The sequence below is a fragment of the Pseudorca crassidens genome, chromosome 10, assembly GCF_039906515.1.
Source record: "Pseudorca crassidens isolate mPseCra1 chromosome 10, mPseCra1.hap1, whole genome shotgun sequence".
Taxonomy (NCBI): domain Eukaryota; kingdom Metazoa; phylum Chordata; class Mammalia; order Artiodactyla; family Delphinidae; genus Pseudorca; species Pseudorca crassidens.
The window spans coordinates 92679632-92701863 of NC_090305.1; the positions used below are offsets into that span (position 1 = coordinate 92679632).

General features: G+C 35.2%; 1 long non-coding RNA gene across 1 annotated transcript in view; it reads left to right on the top strand.

The window, feature by feature from the left end:
- Positions 1 to 22065: 22065 nt before the first annotated feature.
- The window catches only part of LOC137232668 (uncharacterized), a 118741-nt gene continuing 118574 nt past the window's right edge, over positions 22066 to 22232 (top strand). Inside the window, exon 1 of the long non-coding RNA XR_010947130.1 lies at positions 22066 to 22080. This is a non-coding gene — a long non-coding RNA (uncharacterized lncRNA). The remainder of the gene's footprint in view (positions 22081 to 22232) is intronic.

The following is a 22232-nucleotide window of genomic DNA, read 5'->3' on the forward strand; positions in this document are numbered from 1 at the left end:
CCTTATCAGTATAAGTCTTTAAGAGTGTTAACCCAACTGGACAGGTTTACACAGAATGCAGCATCATGTCAGAGGTATGTTGAACATATATTGAAAGTCAAAAGAAAATTAGAAAGACACCATTAACTATTTATCCAACATAAAGCCCAACAATTATTTCTGTAAAACTCCCATTGCATTACTTGATTCAATCATCCATTCTATCATCAATTATATACACAATACTTACCAGAATTTAATGCCTATGAGATGTCTTCTAGCCCCAAAGCCCTAGGTTATGGTGATGCAGTTTTTAAACTAGGACAGCCTCCTAGAGGAAACGACATATTAAAAAAAAGACATATTAAAAAAAAATACAGCTTTGACGTACCTCGAGAAAAATAAAAAAAGAATGCTAAGGAGCAGATAAATTCCCCTCAAGTGTCCATGAAAACTTGAAGGCCACTTCATGTTATGATGCTTTTCATTTATTATGCCCTTATTTTAATAAACTCATCTATAGACTTGTGGGGGAAGCATTCATTCATAATAGAACCCAGATGCCAGACTAGAATACATATATACAGAACATTTTAAAAGATAAATGTTGCCCAAAACTATATCAATGATATAATCTGCATAGGGTAATTTAGCCATTTTGTACTGATGGAGTCTTCTTTTGACTAAGATCTAGGTTCAAATAATAGATCCATAATCTATCAACTGCACAGCCTTGGAAAATTCATCGTACCACTCTGAGTCTTGTCACTCTTAAAATGTACATAATAATACCTATCTTTAGAATTTTGTTCTGAAATTTAAAATTATGTATCTATAATTTCTAGCACATAGTAGGTGAACACTAAGCGGTAGTTTAATTTTTCTCTTAACTATGAGAAATTGGTCATCATACTTGAAAAAGTTATTAGAGGAAATTTTAATTTAAGATAAATGATATTCACATATGTAACATTCTTTATAGAAAGCATTATAAAATGACATTATTTTTGTGAAAAGATAAGAATTCTAAATGTCAGCTTGATAAGATGGACTGAACTAAATGAGATTTTTATTTTTGTAGTAGAGAAAAAAATACTTTAATATAAAATTTTTAAACATTCCAAAAATGGAAGATGAGTATTGGGGAAAGATTAATGTGATACTTACATGGTATTATATGATATGGAAAAGAATCAGTTCATAATTAAATTATAGGTTTCGGTGATGGGCTAAATAATGGGCTCCCTCAAAATCCATGTGCTAATCCTCAGAACCCAGCAGTATGGGTTGCAGATGTGATTAAGTAAAGAACCTTGAGATGGGAAGATTATCACGGATTATCTGGGTGAATCCAATGTAATCAATCACAAAGTTCCTTTTAAAGGGAGGCAGGAAGATCGAATTTGTAGTAGGAGGTGTGACAATGTAAACAAGAGGTGGGAATAATATTAGCAAGGTAAGAGCCAAGAGCCAAGGAGTGTAGGAATCTGAAAAAGGCAAGAAAGTAGATTCTCCCCAAAAGCTTCTAGGAGGAATACAGCCTCCCAACACCTTGATTTTGGCCTTATAACTTCCAGAAATGTAAGATAATGAATTCATATTATTGTATTTTATTTTAATTAATTTTTATTGGAGTATAGTTGCTATACAATGTTGTGTTAGCTTCTAATGCACAGAAAAACTTGATAGCTGCATGTACAAGAATGAAATTAAAACACTCCCTAACAGTATACACAAAAATAAACTCAAAATGGATTAAAGACCTAAATGTAAGGACAGACACTATAAAACTGTTAAAGGAAAACATAGGCAGAACACTCTTTGACATAAATCGCAGCAAGATCTTTTTTGAATTCATATTTGAGTTTCTGATCATTTGTTATAGCAGCAATAGAAAACTTACATAGGTCTAAATATACCCAGGTTTTGAAAAATATTACATAAAGGAAGAAGACTGAAAATGACACAATAATTAAAGTCAAAGGATGTTAAAAGCCAAAATGTATTATATATTTATATTTTTCATTGCAAAAGTAATATAATTACTTTTTATATATACAGAATTACTATACAATTTTCAGATTGTATTGAATTCATTTTACAGTAGTATGAAATAAGACTAGCATAATGTGTAATACAAATACTATGAGACAGTTGTAATACAATAAGGAAACATCATAGAGATACTTTATTTCTCAGGAGCTTATTTGTCACTTTGTTTATCAGTAAAGTCTTTCTTCCTGGTCAAAACTTCACCTCAACTAGAAGTTAACGCTATTCTGTATGTTTGTTATTTTGGAATTAATTGTAGATGTTAATGTATTTATGGTTAGTATTGTAAGTAAGCTTTAGAAAAGCCTCAATTTGTTTTCCATATCATACTAAAATTGATTTCGCTATAGACCAATTTCTCTTTGTGTGGTTATATTTCTCAACTAATGTAATTTTGTTTTAAGCTGCTCACCAGAAACCTGTGTCTATGTTATTGTGTATGATTAGACAAAGCAGATCTGTTAAAATTTCCCAAAACTTGTATCATCTTCTCCCTATGGTTGAGAATGTCCTCTTGTTTGAGTCTACTACATGGAAGTGGGACTCCTGGTTGAAATGGTACTTCAGAAGAAAACAATGAATGACAATAGAGGTTGGAAGAAGGGGAAAACAATTGCTGGAAAACCTCCATCTTTTTTAATGTCCAGAATGCTGATTACTTTGGGGAAGAAATAAATTTGTGTTGGCTTCTGGGAAATCAGTTTGTGGACCATACTGCTTTAGGGGAATTTTGTTGCATTTTTAATTCCCTGACCTGGGTCGCTCCAATCAAACAAAATTTTACTCTTTTCACTTGTGTTCCAGATGGAAGAAAATGTAAACAGCTGTCCAAGTTGTGATGGAGCCTTTTCTTCCACATTCTTGCATGTCATTATGCTAGAGATATACTTTATCAGCAAATTGAAACCTCTAAAACCTAGTAATCAAAATTTCCCCCTTTCCTTCACTTTGTATTCCAATGAGCATCAATTGCTTACTTTCAGAAATAGTTTTCCAAAGATAAAGCTATGATGAGTATGCATGGTCATTATCATATTTACTCTTGTCAGTACCATATAGCATTATGCTGTTTACAATAATTAGCTGTTGGAAGCAATTCTGTAAACACAACAATGTGACAGTCTGCATATAGAAAAGCAAGTCACTGTTAAGGGATGGATTTGGGTACTATTCAGTGGCTCTTGGTTATGACCATAATGTAAAGGTCCAAAAGAAACCACTTAATACTTTTCAAGATAATGAATATATGTGAAGACAAGAAGATGGGAGGGAATTTAGAAGTTTTAATAAAATCAATGGAAAATGTCATTTTTTTTAAAGTTGGTGTGCTAATTATATTCACTTAAGAAGCAATACAATAAAATTGTATAATTAATGTATTTAACTTACACAAATTTAATTTCATACACAGGATATGCCCGTCTCTTTTTTCATATTAAATGGGCAATGGATGTAATCACACCAAAAACAACAAATGCAAACTATCAAAACGTATGAGAAGTACATATAAAAGTTGTTTCAAGATTTCCTGGCCATTGGAAAACGCTAAATTCATTGTTTAAGTGATCTTCAAGCAGGTAGTGATGAATTATCACTATCAGCAAAGAAGAAACTGATGAAAAATTGAGAAGCATAAAGGAATATTGACCAACATGAAATTAGAGGAGCAGACACAGGGATATACACACAAAACCATATATGTTACTTAATGGGAGTTTTATATGCTTTCTAAAGATAATTTCAATTTTATGGAATTGTTGCTTTCCTTGCTGTCTTCAAAATGTGACTTTCTCATAAAATGTAACTTCACTTTCTATTTACCAACTCAACACATGTTCATTGAGCACCTCCTATTTGCAAGGCTCCCTCCATGGAGAAACATGAAGAATCAGACACTGCTCCTTCTAGGAACTGCCTGTCTCAATTGTACTGCAATATTAAAATTAAAAATGATATGATTTAATACTGGAATTCACAGTGTGCTAACGAAACATCAAAAAAGTTGGAAAATAGTGTGAGAAGAAAAACTATTTGATTTCTCCATTAAAATATACTGGAGTTTTAGCGTTCCACTGAGTTTGCTAAATTATTAATAGAAGTCAGATTATGCAAATTAGAGGATAGATTGGTAAAATTTATTAGCATATTTTAAGGAAAAGAAATGCATATTTTTACGTGTACTCTTGTGTTTTACTTTGCTTTTCTAGTAGTGTAGAGAGGAAATGCGTTTTCAAAATTATTTTATGGCCAAAGAATAAACAATTTATCAACAGATAGTGAAACAATCATACCAATTCTAAGTGCCAAAATTTGATATTGTTAGTGAGAGTTCAAAGGAGTTTCTTTTAGAATTTCTGAAAAATACTAGTGGTAACTTTTTGTTTCCTTGTAAATGTATACTTGTTTACTTACGTTTGTAAGGGATACTTATTAAGGGTTTCTTTTCATCCTCTGATGATCTTATAAGACAGAGTAATCACTTTGTGTGGTTAGGTTAAAAATCTGCTGTCATGTGGTGACCCAAGGACAGGCTTCTGTAGTGGATGCTGTTGCTGCCTGGCCTCGGCCACTTCTCCAGACCTGGGCATGAGGCCATCAGCTGCTGTGAGAATGGGGTGCTGAAGTTTTATGATGCCTTTTTTTTTCCAGAGAAGTACCCTCAGTTAATTGGATCTGTGGTGACTGGGGGAGTGTACGGCTCTCCACCCACACTCTTTCAAAGCCCACAGCCAAGACTTATTTCCGTGAGGGTATAGAGGCTGTTTTTCTTGCCACAAAGTGGAATCAACTCTGTGGTGCAATCTATGCTCCAGAGCTTTCACTGAGACACCCTGGCATTTGTTTACAGCTACTTAGCTTTTTTCCTCTGTCCTATCCTGCTTTCCTCACTTGCTTTACCCAGAGAGCACTTAGCCTATAAATTACCTGAATAAAAATTCCCACCTCAGACTTTCTTCCAGGAAAATGATAACTAATGGTAATTGAATAAATATGGAATGGGGTTTACATTCATGGTATTAGCCATTCCGTGGCACCCAGGACAACTGGTTTATTGGTGAATATATAACGTGACAGACTTCTCTACACTACCATGTTCAGAAAGAAAGTAATTTAAGTGACCATTTAGCAAACTCAGGAAGTACAACATCGAAAATGTCATTTTTGTTTTCTTTTTTTTCAGGTTTTTCTCCACTTGAGAAATCAATGTAAGAGGATTCAGTCAAGTTGCAGTAACAACAGCAACCACTAAAAAAGAAAAAAAAATCTGGACTTTACAAACCAACCTATTCTAATCTACAGATTGTTAAAAGAAAAAGTTGCAAAATACCTGCTGTGAAAAAACTGGAGACTGACTGGCTACAAAGCTTCTATAAAGATATTGAGGACAGCTTAAGATGGTACAATTGCATTATGGTTTATAATTTACACATGATCATTCATTTGAAACTAGTCAGAAAAATATAGGCTCTGAAATAACTTCAGAGTTTAACCCTTCCCACATATTTTCTCCAAACACCCAATTATCTCTCATCAGTCTTGACAGTGAGTTGTCTTGTTAAAGAGCTTGCAATTCCATTACAGATAAGCTTCAAATATTGATTTGAACCTTTTATTTCCTTGGTCTGAGATATCATGGTAAGGCTAAAAAATGTTCAAATCTGTTGCTGCATAGCAGAAAAGAAATGGCTCCAGAGAAAGACAGATCTCAGATACATGCACAAAATTGTTGGCCACATTTCTATTTCACTGGATATCGTGCAGGCTTGGCCTATGTTTGTCCAAAGAAGAAGGAAGTACAAAAGTGTGAGCAATAAAGGCAGCTCTGGGACACAGTAAGTGTTCAATAAGTACACATGGAAGGTGGTTATAAGGCAAGGTTTCTGCAAAGCAGCAATCTGAGAGCCACTCTGACATCATGGCAGTCAGCAGGAAGGAAATATTGTGGTAGACAAGAAGTCACAATACCTACTTTATAGTCATGCAAATTAATAAGCCTGTTGTATAAAAGAGTTAGTGTGAGCTCCTTGGGGTAAAACAAAAAAACATATGAGCAAAAACTGGTCTTTGTCTCTTTACCCTCAGAAATCTATATCATAATGAAACACTAGAAGATGCTCATTGAATGAATTTAATGAGTGAGTGAATGATAAATTTAGAATAATTACTCTGTATTAATCTGGCAACGAATGAGAGTGACAAATATTGGGAAACCATTCCAGCCTTGCCGGCCCCACTCTCACCCTTCTTACTGCTTCTCAGTCACTCCTGCCTTCTTTTGATGTTTTGAATACTCATTGCTTCCTTTCCGATTCAAGACCTTTGTCCCTACTGTTTCCAGTGTTGCTCATGTTTTTTGTTTCCCTTCAATGCAATTAACTCTTATCCGTTCTTTAGACCTTGGCTTACACATTTTAGTTTTAGGGGAGTTTTCCCTGAACTCCAGTTTTCATAATCAGTTTGTTTACTTTCTACCAATCATTTTAACTTGAATTTAGGGATTTTTTTTTCATTTGATAAGAGATTGATTTTTATCATTAATTAAATAGTATTATAACTGAAAGTGAACTTGGAATAATTGTCTAATAAATGCCATCAGTGTGAACTACTAATTTAGAAAACTACCTTGAAGTAATTTGTATTTTTCCTTTACAGTAAATTTTTTTAACTTATGTTTAATTTCTCCAAATAACTCTACTCAAACTATCTAAGTTAATAAGAATAGTATTGGCTATATTAAGCAATCAAATATCATAGAATTTTTCTAATAATAATGTTTCTACCAGATAAGAAAGGTATTAATTACATGGGATGTTTGAAAGTTATCTTGTTCTTACTACACAATTACATAGACATTTATGGTTACTGCTCTATTTCTTCCATTTTTAGATTTAATTTACTAATACATTAGATTAATTAAATAAGAAAAATAATTTTACAGAATTTTATAGGATATATATTATACTAAAACTTATGTAAGAATTAACTTAAAGGGAAATAAAATCAGAAGCTCTTCTTACTGCTGGTGAACCACTGATCCAGGAGATTTGTTGGCAGGTTATTCAGAAAGTAGACAAGATGATTTTAGGGTATTAAACAGAATTCTCAACATATTATAGAAGGCATCTGGCATAAACTGTTATTGTTTATCTAATATCCATTTCCTGTGCCTCATGAATCTAGAAGGAACCAAGTGATTCATTCTTCCAGTGGAGAATGAGCAAAGCTGGTATGTCCCTCTGGTCTTGACATACATACGTGGATGTATTTTCCCTAGCTTTTTCTCTCCTTAGCACAGGTATAAACAAAGGAGGGTGAGGTGACAAAGTTGAGAGATAGAAGAAGCCTAGTCTCTGAATTACTCTCTGGAAGACAGCCAAAAGCCATGTAACCTGCACTGGGCTTGGGTTATGTTATGCCAGAGAAATTCCGGGTTTACTTATTACCATGGCATAGACTTGCCTCGCCTGACTATAGCACTTCCTGAGATTTACCTAAACAAACTATCACATCATGCTCGAGCAATAAAATCAATCCAACAAAATTCTTTTTAGTGAGCACTAAGTAGTATACTGCATGTTGGAAATATAGACAGAAATAGTACCCCTTCTCTCTAGAACCAAAAACTCATAAGGAGAAGCCTAGCTTTATAAATCAATAAACAAATGGTATATGCGGTTATCATGATTTAAAAAAAAATAAGATAAGTATTTGTGTTAGGTAGCTCAGGATACCACAACAAAACACCATAGACTAGGGGACTTAAACAACAGAGATATATTTTCTCACACTTCTGGAGGCTGAAAGGGCAAGATCAGGGTGCCAGCATGGTTGGATTCTGGGGAAGCCTCTATTCTTGGCTTGCAGACACTGCTTTGGCAGAGAGAGAGAGAGAGAGAGAGAGAGAGAGAGGGAGAGGTCTTCCTTTCCTTCTAAGGCCACAGTCCTATTAGATTAGGGCCTACCCATATGACCTCACCTAACTCTAATTACCTCCTCTTGACCCTATCTCCAGTCACTATCACTTTCACTTTTGGGGTTAGGGCTTCAGCTTATAAATTTTGGGGACAAGGGGGCACAATTCACTCCATAGTGATATTTTTCTAGAATTAGGAATTAAATGCTATATTTAGAACCATGTAGAAAAGGAATAATGCTTTCAGAGAGGAGGTAGGTTTCTCAATCAAGTCAAATTATGAAATAAAAGTTATTAAAATTTAGAATATTAAAAATACAATTAAATACACACACAAACAAAAACATTGAGTGTAAAAACTTGAAGATTAAAAACATAATTAAGATAAAAGAATCAAGAAGATAGATACTAAGACAGAAAAGATATGATAAATATAAGATCAAAAAAATGCAACACCAACCTATTTTACTTTTTGGAAATAAAGAGCAGAATAAAGGGAGGGGAAGGAATTATCAAGAAATAATAAAATTAAATTCCCCAGAATATTAGAGACACACATTTTGAGATTAACAGTATCAAAACTGACAAAGGAAGGAACTTTTAAAAAATGATATACCTAAACATACCTTTATAAGATCTGTAAGAAACAAAAGAAAGTGCTAAAATTTTCAGAAAAAAGATAATCTGCAATATATTAAGAATAAGAATCCGACTGGCATCAGTAAAACTAGTTTCTAGAAGATAATGCTTTCAAAGTTTGTGAGAAAACTATTTTGAGTATAAATCCTATACCAAAGAACCAGCACCCAAATAAATATTTCTCAGACAAAAAGACTCACAGGATACATATGGATATGTGCCAGAAAAATGGAAGCTGAAAACCAAGAGAGAGAAAGATTTGAAACATAAGAAAAAATTAAAATAACTTTAAAGTGCTATAAAATTAGCTGCAGGATGGTCAGAAAGGGTCTAACTAGGTGAAGGAAATTCTAAGATCTAAGTTGAATTTCTTCCAAAAAAAGAAAAAGAAAAAATGGAATGGAGTCTGTTAAAAGAAAAAAATTAATAAGAAGCTAGAAAATGATAGTCATATGTTGTACTTGAAAAAAGAATCTTTTTTTTCTCCCAACAAATAAAAGCAAAGATAAAATCACAAAAACACTTAAGCACATCCAAGTTTCAAATAGAAAGTAAAATAAAATGTAGCATGACCCTAAGCGATTGATGAGTTCAGAAAATAAAGGAGTTTATCTGAATATGAACCCAGAAATAGTTTTTATTGAGTGGCTGAAAAGCAGTGGACATTGGAACCACAAGGAAGAAAAGGAAATCCAAAATACAGATGGTCCTTGACTTATGATTGTTTGACTTACAATTTTTCAGCTTTACGCTGGTGCAGAGGCAATATGCATTCAGTAGAATCCATAGTTCAAATTTCGAATTTTGATCTTTTCCCTGCAAAACGTGGTATGATACTCTCTCGTGATGCTGGGCAGTGGCAGCTGCATCTTCCACTCAGCCACACAATCATGAGGGTAAACAACCAATATACACACAACCATTGTGTCCCCATACAACTACAGTATCCTGGTTTTCACTTACAGTACAGTATTCAATAAATTATATGAGGTATTCAATACTTTGTTATAAAATAGTCTTTATGTTAGATAAATTTGCCCAACTGAAGGTTAATATAAGTGTTCTGAGCACATTTAAGGTAGGCTACACTAAGCTCTGACGTTCAGTAGATTAGGTGTATTAAATGCATTTTCAACTTATTATTTTTTTATTTAAATTTTTTTTAATTTTATTTTTTATTTTCTTAAATGTATTTTTCTGAAGTCCTTATTGAATTTGTTACAATATTGCTTCTGTTTTATGATTTGGTTTTTTGGCCACCAGGCATGTGGGATCCTAGCTCCCCAACCAGGGACTGAACCTGCAACCCCTGCATTGGAAGGCAAAGTCTTAACCACTGGACTGCCAGGTAAGTCCCCAACTTATGATATTTTTAACTTAATGATAGATTTTTCAGGATGTAACCTCATTGTAAGCTGAGGAAGATCTGTAGTTAAAATGTGATTAATGGCTTTTAGAATTTCAAATCAATTGATAGAAAACTCACACGTCTTAATTACATTTACTGGACCAAAAAACAAGGTTATCACAATTGGCAAATTAAAAGGAAAAACACATCTGAAGAAAGGAGTTGGAGAAATTTGGACAGAACAAAGAATGCTAGTACTCCTTTATATGTCATAATGTGTAGAAGTACTTCCTAGATTTGACAAAATGATGAGTGATTTAAGATTCAGAATAATCCTCTTAAGGACATTTAATGAACTACAAGCAAACACAAGCAGATGATAAAACCATTAGGAAAACAATGCATGAACAAAACAACAAGTTTGACAAGGAAATAGCAAATATCAAACAAACAAACAGAAATCCTAGAGTTGGAAAATACAATAACTGAACTGAAGAATTCAATAGAAATTTTCAGAAGTAGATCTGACCATGAAGAAGAAAGAATCAGTGACGTAGAGGATAAGACATTGGAAATCACCCAGTCAGAGGAGCAAAAAGAAAAAAAGAATGACAGAGTGAAGAAACCTACTGGAATTAGGTGACACAATGTAAAGAAACAATATTCGTCTTACAGAAATTCCAGAAGGAAAAGAGAAAGAGTAAGGGACAGAAAGAATGTTTAAGCAATAATGGCTGAAAACTTTCCAAACCTGGGGATAGAAATAGATTTCTTGATCCATGAATCCCAAAGATCCCAAATAGTTTTAACCTGGAAGGGACTACACATAGACACATTAAAATTAAATTTTCAAAAGTCAAAGGCAGGGCTTCCCTGGTGGTGCAGTGGTTGAGAGCCTGCCTGCCGATGCAGGGGACACGGGTTCGTGCCCCGAACCGGGAAGATCCCACATGCCGCGGAGCGGCTGGGCCTGTGAGCCATGGCCGCTGGGCCTGCGCGTCCGGAGCCTGCGCTCCGCAACGGGAGAGGCCACAACAGTGAGAGGCCCGCGTACCGCAAAAAAAAAAAAAAAAAAAAGTCAAAGGCAAAAAAATGAATTTTAAGAGCAGCAAGAGATAAGAGAGAAGTTGTATGTAAGGGTACCACCATAAGACCATAGGCAGATTTCTCAACAGAAACTTTCCAGGCCAGAAGAGAATGGAATGACATATTCAGAATATTGAAAGAAAGTAACTGCCAAGGAAGAATTTTTTAGCCAGTAGGCTGTCCTTCAGAAACAAAGGAGGGATAAAGACTTGACTAAACAAACAAAGCTAAGGAAGTTTGTTACCATTAGACCTGCCATATTATAAGAAATGCTAAATCCCATATGATGGTAGGTAAACTCACAAAGGCTCTGGGACTGCTGTTTTAACATTTTTAGGTGTCCAAATATCTGTGGCATCCTGAGACATCCTTTCTAAGATAGGACAATTTATTTCACCATATACCCCCTATCATTAATAAAGAGGCACGTCACTTGGTGGGCCTTCTGAGTTTTTCAGCCGACATATTTTGCACCTGGAAATACTGACCAACTAAAAGAAGAGGGAAAACATATATCAAGCCTATATAACAGTTCAGTTGTTGTGAGATATTGGTGTGAGCCAAAAATGGACTACTATCTCATTATATCCTACTTCAAAGGTGGCTCTAAACAAAGTGGTAAATGGAAATCTTTCTGGAGGACTGAGAAGTGAAGAGTCCAATTATTGTTCTCTTTGTAGGGAAGGAGAAGGGACCTGAGTTATGAATATACATGGACCCTTAAGCAATAATGAATGGTTTGCCTAGTCAGTAGAGAGTCTGGAAAGAACAAGAATAGTAAATCAGAAACAAGGGACAGTCATTGGAGATAGACACATAGTAGCAAGCATGATTTGTGTATTTCTTTGTGTTTTATATTCATGTCCACCAGAAGGCATCCACTGCAAAGAGGCCCTCAACCAGTGAACTGGAGAGAATAACTTAATCTTGAATGCCAGTCATTCTCTCTTCTTGGCCACACAAGTTCTGGTGCAGTAAGCCCAAGAACTGAGTGGCCACGGCCTCATGGATGTAGATAGGCATAAATTCAACAGCATGCCCTTCTTCAATGTGTAGATGACTAGCTACTGCCACTGCTGCTTGCCTAGTCTGCTGACAGTAGAGACCAGTCATGACTCCTCAATACGGCACCATTCCTCAGGAATCCAGGCACCCACTTGATGGGAAGTTGATTATAATGGACATTATCCAACCTGAAGGAAACAGTGACTTATTCTTATCAGAATTGAAAGCTACTCAGGATATAGATTTTCCTTCCCTGCCTTCAATTCCTCTGCTAGCACCACCATCTGAGAACTTACAGAATGCTTAATCTATCATTATGGTATCCTATATATCACTGCCTAAGCTGAAGGGATTCATTTTATGTCAAAGTATGAGTGACAATGGGTGAACGAAAATGGGATTTTCAACATTCATTCTATATGCCCTTCTTACTCAGGGGCAGCCAGTCAAATGTAATGATGGAGTGAACTGTTCAAAACTTAGCTAAGTTGACAGTTCCAGGAACATACCTTGCAGAGTTAGAGCCCAGTCATCTGGGATGTGATATATACACTAAACCTGCATTTGATATATGGTGATGTCCACCGTGAGTGGGATATGTAGATCCATGAAATGAAGGGCAGTAGTACAATTAGTCTTTCTTACCATCATTCCCAATTGCCCATTTGCAGAATTTGTACTCCTATCTCTGCAATTTCAGATGCCTTAATTTAGAGGTTCTGAATCCTAATGGAAGAAAACTTTTACTAGGAGACAATAAATATTCTATAACATCTACTTGATCTCTTTAATTATCTTATTCTAGTGACCCAAAGAAAAAGAAAGAAATTATTATATTGCTGGGACTAGCTAACCCTTAATACCATTAGGAGCAACAGTTTCTGCTACAGAGTGGGGTCTTGGAGGAGAACATCTGTAATGCTCACTATACACTGGATTATCTCTTGAGTTTTATTGTAAAATAATAGTTGGGAAGTGTGCCAATGTAGTCTCACTAGGGCAAGAGGTCTAAGGGTATAATCTCCCCCGGGAAGTACGTCTGGGTTACCTAAACAGAGAGTCAAGGACAGCCAAATTCCTAGCTGAGGGTAAGAAAATCTAGATTTCGTAGTAAAGAAATGAGATGATAGTTATCAGTTACCATCTCAAGTCTAGCTTCAGTGGGGCTATAGCTATTTTTCTCTAAGCCTCTTGTTTTTAAGTCATTGCAGAGAATTTCTGCAATTCTCTGGCTCAATCCAGAAGTTGACTCTGTTACTGATTGGACTTAATGAAGGTTTTGAATAGATCTGAGTATGGCAAAGTGGGAACTAAATTCAATGCCTTTTTCTGCACAATTTCAAATCTTCTCAGTCTGACCAAATATTCAAGGCAATGTTTCATCTAACACAGATGTTACCTGACAAATTTTATCTCTCATAACTCTTGTTTCCCATTCAGCAGTTTTTCTGATTCCATGGTATTGAGTGAGCATACAAACCTGATTGGCACTCATGTATTTGTACCATGGATGTGTAGAAAAGTTAATGTCTCCTAGGACAATCTTGGACCAATATATAGGGTGATCACATGTCCTCAATGGTCCAGGATAGATTTGAGTTATACCAGTTGTGTCAGCATTACTATTAATACTTTCTCTTTTTACTGTTATAATTGTCCTGTTTTACATAATGAAGTATATGATCATGTTACCACTGGGGATGGCAGCCAATAGATATATGCTTCTCTAATGTTCAATCTAGGTGGATAGCCCAGAGAGGCACTGGATATGATAAACTTCTTAGATGTTCCCATATTACTGAACAACCATTCATACTGAGTGATGGAAAACTCAACGATACATCCTGTATTGGATTTTTTTGCTCCCTTTTTAATTCTCTTTGTCCCTCACTTCTCTGAGATCACATTTTCAAATAAATCACTCATCTATGACAAAAGACAAAAAGTCCTTATCTCAGGCTCTGCTCTAAAAGGAATCCAGACTATGTTGACTTAGGCTCAAGGAGTGATAATATGTATGTTGGCTAGTTATTGTTGCATGAGAAATCACCCCAAAATTTAGTGTCTTAAAATAATAAAAATTGATTTTATTGCTTGTGTTTACAAGATAGCTGAGGTTCAGCCCATCTGGGCTGCACTTACCCAAGTCTGTGAATCAGCTGAAGTAGCTCTGCTCCAAGTATCTTTCATTCTCCTTGGACTGCAGGCTAGCCAACATGTTTTTTCTATAGTAACACCAAAGGAACAAGAAGGTGAACAGAAACACATGGATTTACTTAAAACGTAGGCCTATAGCCAGCACACTGTGACTTATATTCATATGCTATTGGTCAAAGCAAGCCACATGTCAAGTCCAAAAATGGAGGGACAGGGAAGTATACTCCACCTACAATGAAGCAATAGCAATTGTGTATACACAGGGAAGGATAAAGACTTGAAGGTAATAAACCTATCTACCACATGATTATGAAAGAAATACCATTGCATTGTCAGTGAAAGAAAAACCTGTGCAGTATTTCTGGTAATGATGCCAGTGGGCCAATAAGTAAATTCCACTTGATGGAAACTCTGATGAAACTCATGTTTTCTATGTCTAATCACCATTAAAACTCAGTGTAGTAGTTTGTATATTGCATAAATGAAGGACAAGAATGGGGATGCCAGAACAGTTGTTTAAGCAGCTAAGCTCTAGATTTTAGAGTTTATGTGCTGTGACCTCTTCACTGTGTCTATGAAATAGGACACATTCATAATTATTATGCATGGAAAATGTCTCAATCTTCAGGGTTAAAAAGATTAGACTAGAAGAGGAGCTGCATTAATGAAATACATTTATTTTCACTGGGGCCCAAGCAATTTACTCTATAATTTAGAAAAATCATAGTGGGCCTCATGGTAAATAATACTCCTAAAATAGTGAGCCTTGCAGAGCAATTGTGCTCATTAAAATTCAGTGTTGGAAGCAGCAGGTGGCAGGCAGTTCCATGGAACAATTTCTCAGTGTCCTTCTCTGGTTGAAGCAAAATAATTCATGTCACAAGATACCAGGACTTACCTACTCCCTGTTGTAAGTTATCATTGTGTAAAAATTCTTCTATATTTATATGAACATATGCAAGGTGTTTGAACTGAATTATTGGAACATACTTCTTCTAAAATATACCTTTTCTTACTATGTGGTAGAAGAATATATTCATTTCCCTGACTATCTTCCCTTCGAAAAGCGATACATTTCCAGGCAAAAAAGTGTTCCTTTTTTTTTCCCAAAGGGAAGTGAATTTTTGAATATCTGTAAAATTATACATATATGGTATAAAGAGAAAAAACAATTTTGTGTTGGGGCAAAAGACTAAGAAAACTGTTATCATCCTTCCTTCAATGTGCTCTTTTCTGAGGGAAAGTAAATATGGTATGTGTACTGAACTTCCCTTCATAGCACTCTAATCCCTACCTCTCTCACACCAAAAAGGAAAAGAAAATGGTAAGGGAAAAATTATAGTTTACATTTCTTGGGACCATTTAATACTTCTATCCTTTTCAAAGCACTGTGGAGAGTTGAGCCAAATATTTAGATTCATACTATTTTCATGAGAAATCAGCTGTTCTATAAATAATATAGGGCTTAATTATCTAGTTAATTGTCAAAGTCTGTGCAGTCATAGCTTAAACAATTGTGTTCAAGAGAAACCTTTTATTTTATGTCTTTAAGAGTGAAATAACCATAAAAATTATAGCAGTTATTTTTGCCTTCCATTAGATATGCCATTGTATACAGCAAAGAGCTCCTAGCAGAGAGGTTCAGGAGACAGATGTTGAGGGTAATGGACCTGTGTTCAAATTCCTGTTTGGCCTTTTACAATTTGTATGATCTTGGCATGCTGTTTAATCTTTCCAAATCTCAGGTGCCAGTATAGCAAAGGTGATAGTAACTACATCATAGGGTCGTCGTAAGGGTTAAGCGAGATTTTAGAGTTAGCGTCTGGCCCATGGGAAGCCCTCAGGAAATTATAAAAAATTGTTTACATTTTGGTAATATTAGGAGAAATGGCTATCATGGGCAGGGGAAAATATCTCATTAAATATACACATTTTTAAACAAGGGTTATTTAGAACAGTTGTGCATACCAAAGTATCTGAATAGAAAATAAAGGAAACAAAACAATAACATCAAGAAAACAACACCTCTATGTTGGCATATCATATATCTTTAAATAATTGCATTAGTTCAATAAAGTAACCTTTCTTTTAATTCCTTTAGAGAAAGGATGTCATTAGAGGTTTCTTCACAATAAGGCAACTATATATCATTTATAGTTAATAGGCATGTTTTCAAGAGGAAGAAATAGATCAAGATTTTGTGGGGCTTGAAGCTTATAAAATTTGGGGGACCCACTTCAAGAGTCGGCAGGTGAGAGGAGCCTATGTATTCTACTGGGAAGTGTTGGGATGAAGACGAACACTGTGTTTTTTGTTGTTTTTGTTTGTTTGTTTGTTTTCCTTTGGTACCAAGAGAGAAGAGGAAATAGCAGCATGAAGGGAAATGCTCCCTGAGGCCGTGAGGGGAAAAACAACCCCGTCTCATAGTTCCCTGAAGTTGACTTAACTGCTGAAGGAATTCTGTGGCAGAATTGAGACATGCATTACACCCATCAGCCTGTGCCTAATGTCGGGGGTCCTGTCGAATGAGGCTGTCCTACTGAGCTGGGTAGAACCTGAAATGTACGTCTCAATGTCTCCCAGACCATGTGGGCGCCTGTGGCAAATATCTGCACACAGAAAGACTCCCAACTCCATGCCTCAGCCAGACTGAGAAGAAAGAAAGAGACTCCAATACGAATGCCAGATACCACACTAAATGCAAATGCACTAAGCTACCCTATCAGAAAGTAGAGCCACATTGGGTTAAAAAAGCCCAACTACATTCCACATATGTGTGTTAATATATGATATTTGTTTTTCTCTGACTTACTTCACTCTGTATGACAGACTCTAGGTCCATCCACGTCTCTACAAATGACCCAATTTCATTTCTTTTTATGGCTGAGTAATATTCCATTGTATATATGTGTCACATCTTCTTTATGCATTCATCTGTCAGTGGATATTTAGGTTGCTTCCATGTCCTGGCTATTGTGAGTACTGCTGCAATGAACATATGTGGAATCTAGAAAAATGGTACAGATAAACCTATTTGCAGGGCAGGAATAAGGACACAGATGTAGAGAATGGACATGTGGACACGGGGAGGGGAAGGGGGGCTGGGATGAATTGGGAGATTGGGATTGACATATATACACTACCATGTGTAAAATAGATAGCTAGTGGGAACATGCTGTGTAGCACAGGGAGCTCAGCTCGGTGCTCTGTGGTGATCTAGTTGGGTGGGGTGCGGGAGGGAGGGAGGGAGGTCCAAGAGGGAGGGGATATATGTATACATATAGCTGATTCGCTTCGTTGTACAGCAGAAACTAACACAATATTGTAAAGCAACTATACCCCAATTAAAAAAAAGAAAGCCCAACCTTATGATGATTATGAGAAAGACAGCTAAAACCAAGTGGCAAAAAATTTTGTTAATGTGCAAGTGTATATAGGAAAATGCAAACCAGAAAGTAGGGATGCCAAATAGAATTCAAGTCCAAGAGATGTAAACAAGTTTAAAAGGATTCCTAAAGATGTTATAATATCATAAAGATGCAATCATATGTATATATACATACATATACGCTCATAAAGCTGCAATTCACTGTATATGTAGGTAGAGAATAGATAGATAGATACTATATATAGTATATATATCTCACTATAGTAAGATACATAGTGATATATATGTACACACACACACACGCACACACACACACACATAACATTTATCTATTAAGCAATCTAGCAGGAGAATATGTAGTGCAAAAGCTTCTTAAAAAATAAGGATTACTTGATTTAAAAAATCTTTGTGGGAGAAATTTAATATGCTTTTCACAGAATTTGACATGTCAAGTAGACAAAATGTAAAAAGGAATATAAAGATTTGAATAATAAAATCAATATTAATATTGAATTCTTGAGCCAGACTGCCTGGGTTTGATCCCTCCTTTACACTATCTACTGCCTAGATGCTCTTAGACAATTTAGTTAACCTCTATGTGCTTCAGTTTCCTTGTTTGTTACACATGGAAAACAATAACACTAATCAGGTTATTGTGAGGATTAAATAAATAATATAAAATACTTAAAACACTACCTGGCACATATTTTGAGCTATAAAAGTTTACCTCTCAATATCACCATCATCACCGTCATCATCATTGTCCCCTAGAAAAATAAAAATGAACCAAATTGACACAGGTAGATCAAAAAGGATTGAAAGGACTAACAATCATAGAGATTGTAGAGGACAATTTTCATTGTCCACTAAAATCAGTAATAACAATAATAGCAAAAACAATAATATTTGGTCAGAATGATAGGCTTGTCAATAATTATCTTTCCAAAACCTGTAAGAAAAACTACTACTACCATCATCATCATTTAATTTATTAAAACCCAACTTTATAAGATATACTTTACATGAAACAAAATATACCCACTTGTAGAGTATGAAAACATTTGTCAAATGTACATACCAGGTAACCACTATCACAATCAAAACCAATATTTTTGGTACTTTAAAATATCCTGATGCCCAGCTGCAATTAATCTTCTCCCACCTCAGCCTTAAGCAACCATTTTTTGTTTTCTGTCAGTATAAAACTGCCATGCCTTTTTTTTTAATATCTTTCTGTTAGCATATTATTTTCTAGATTAATCTAAGTAATGAGTATCAGTAATTTTGGTCTTTTTAGTGCTAACTAATATTATGTTTATGAAAGTAGCACAATTTTTTAATCCCTTAATCTTCTGATGGACATTTGTGTAGTTTCCAACTTTTGGCTATTAGGAAAAAACTGCTCTGAATCTTCACTGCAAAACTTTGTGTAGACATACGCTTTCTTTTCTTTTGGGAAAATACACAGGAGTGGAGTTTCCTGGTAATAGTATTTTAAGAAACTACCAAATTGTTTTTCAAAGTAGTTTTAACACTTTACACTCTAAGCAGCCAGGAGTAAGAATTCCAGTTGTCTCACATCCTCAAAAATGCTTTGGTATTTTCAGTGTTCTTAATTTTAGTCTTTCTAATAGGTGTGCAGTGGTATTTCACTGCAGTTTTAATTTTCATTTTCCTGATGAATAATGATGTTGAGCACCTTTTTATATGTGCTTAAATGTTATTCACATATCTTTGGTGAATTGTCCATTTATATATTTAAAAATTTTTTTTAGTTGGTTGTCTTCTTGTTATTGAGTTGTAAAAATTCCTTAATGATATATTTAAAAGATCATTTTCCACTTTGACAAAGCCCAATATTTCTATTTTTCGCTATGCTTTGTGTTATTGTGTATACATATGTATGTATGTGTGTGTCCTAAGAAATCTTTGCCTAGCCCAATAACTTGTATATTTTCTTTTAGAAGTTTTAAAGTTTTACTTTTAGGTCTGTGATCCATTTCAAATTTTACTTTTAGGTTTGTGATCCTTTTTTTGCATGTGTATGTATGGTGGGTCAAAGTTAATTTATCCCAAATAAATATCCATTTGTTTAAACACCATTTATTGAAATATGATGCTTTCATCATTGAATTATCTTGGCACCTTTGTCTAAAATCAATTGATCATATAAGTGTGGTTCTATTTTTAGACACTCTATTATGTTCTGTTGAACTATCCTGCCAATAATACACTGCTCTGATCACTTTAGGGTAGTAGTAAGTGGTAAAATCAGAGTATAATTTCCCCAATTTTGTTCTTTATCATTTTGATTTTACTTTTCTTAGCTATTTTCATTCTATAGAAATTTTATCATCACTTGACAACTGCCACAAGAAAACTAGCTGAGATTTTGATTAGAATTATTTCAAATCTAAAGATCTATTTGTAGACAATTGACCTCTTAAAAATAGTTTTCTAGTCCATGAACATGGTATTATTTCTTTACTTATTTAGGTCTTATTTGATTTCTCTCAGTACTCCTTTATAGTTTTTAGTGTACAGACTTTAATTTAAAACTTTGAGGCTGCCAGTGATTAAAGATTAGGAAGATGAGAAGATACCAGCAAAAGTTTTTGAGCAGGAACAGCTAGTGAGACAGGGAACAGTGGGGAGAAAAAGCCAATTAAATTGGATTCAAGGGAGAAAGGAAAAGGATGATTTGAAGACCATGAGTATAGACAATTCATTCAAGGTGCTTTAAAAAAGACAGAACTGGTGATTCTGAAAAGGGGGACAAGTAGCTGGAACAGTGTTTGAATATGTAAGACAGCACAGTAACTAGAGCACAGTGGAGGACCTGGCCTGAGGAAGGAACATGGTCTTTGAATATGGGGCAGAAGCATTAGAGATTTGAGTCAAGGGGTGTCCTTTAAACTAAATGAATTCCTCTTCATGGAAAAACTTACTACATTGTGACTATTTTTCTCATACATCCTCAGAAAAATTCAGCATGTTGGAATTTCTATAAATAAACAACATTTTGATTTCAAAAAAGAGAGATGCCTTTAACTTAAAAAGTTTTGCAGTTCAACTAAGACAAATATCCCTATAAAATAATTCTTCCAATTTGCCTCCCCATGAATTAAAAGAATAGTACAGACCATTTTGAGTTTACCTAGTGTTATGAAGCATTATCTCCTCTCTAAACCCTCCTATAATGTTTGTTAGACCCTGTGTAGACCCTGTGTATGTGACTGACATATTTACAGAAGAATGTAATCATAGAAATCCATAGAATGTAGTCATAACATGCAGTCATAGAAACCTTCTGGCTCATCAGATAAAAGAAAACTGAGTCTGAAAGATACCATATTTGATTTGTGGATTTCATCTTCCCAGTATCTATTTACTTTAAGATGTAAAAAGTGCAATTTCTTTTTATTACAACATGAAAATAAGTTCAAGCAATTTTTCTGCTCTCATGTTGTAGCCATGTGTGTATCTGTTGGTGTCTCTGCATGCAGGTGGTCTTCCTATTTCTTAGCTTTTATTCAACAAGCTGTTACTCCCTTCAAAAGCAATACCAAAATTCAAACATATTAAAAAGTTTAGTTGAAGGGCTGGATGTGAAACACAAACAGCATTCTTTTCCTTACAGAGTTGTTTTGCAAACACATAGACAGTGGCTCTCGGCCTCAGGAGATTATACATATGTAACCTGAGAGAGCAGCTATACCCTTTTAGCCTTTAGTTTCTTTATGTGTTTACCTGTCTTTTAGAAGCCTCATGCACGTATTTTAAAAATATGGTTTAGAAAGGATTCAGTGACAGTGCATAACATCCTTGGGTTTTATTTCCCTTTTCTCTTCACCCTAACGAGTCGCAGGAGCTATAGGCATGAAAGCTATAAGAAAGCTTACGTTTGAATATAGGCTAAATTAGGGCAGACACTTGACCAGCTTAATCTTTGCTTGCAAATGACAATGCAGTGAAACAAGAGGAAGAAAAAAATTTACTTCTTTTCCTGTTGGAAACCTAATAAGTAGTTAGCCTGACCCAGTTTTCAATAAGAGAGATTTTCTGATGACCCAACAGGAGTGACTATCTCTAGTCAAAAAAAGGGGAGGGTGAATTTAATCTTTCATGCCACTGGAATGGCAGCTGCTCTCAGCATTCTCTGATTCTGTGAAGGACGATGAAGATAGAACTGGCTTTTCAATGTACGGAGAATTTTCCTTTTGAATATTCCAAACGGGAGATTTGCACATGTGCCTCAAGAATTAATTGTCTAGGTTCCGTCAGTAATGCAGCAGGAGAGGAGCGTGTTTTATGCTTAAGACCAGAGAAGAGCCACGCAGTACTCAGTGGATAAAAGGCTTGCGGTCCCAGCTGGGAAAAAGAGTCCCATTATCTCCCAGCTGCATAGACATTCCATACGGCTTGGTTCTGCCTGGATGCACAGCATGCCTGGCTGAGAGCTTGAAACAGAGTTCTGCAGAAAAATTGTACAGATCCCGAGACATTTCCCTGGTAAGATCTGTAAGTACAAAATTCTGCTGTCTGCTGCAATGAGAATATTGCTGGGCAAGCTGCAGCTTTTCTTCCTTTCAATGTCTTTGTATTAGCATAACAGGTAAAATCTGGGGTTGGGGGAGAAGTCTCTGCTTTATTTATGCTGTGTT